We start from the raw sequence: 219 nt of genomic DNA on the forward strand, positions 1-219 counted from the left end.
GCATAATTATGCCCCTTTTCGACTTAGAAATTCTTAGAAAAGATTTTGCTTGTAAGCAGATATCTTCATAACCACATACTACCATAGAACTACTAAGTGTTTGCGCCTTTTTGGGACAATTTTATGCATTCATAATAAAAAAGCAGTGATTTACACTGAAACATCTAAATAACTTTGTACCTTTTTGGACAATTTTATGTATTCATATAGGTAAGCATT

The sequence above is a fragment of the Ruditapes philippinarum genome, unplaced genomic scaffold (genome assembly GCF_026571515.1).
Source record: "Ruditapes philippinarum isolate M1 unplaced genomic scaffold, ASM2657151v2 ctg195_1_1_1_1, whole genome shotgun sequence".
Taxonomy (NCBI): Eukaryota; Metazoa; Mollusca; class Bivalvia; order Venerida; family Veneridae; genus Ruditapes; species Ruditapes philippinarum.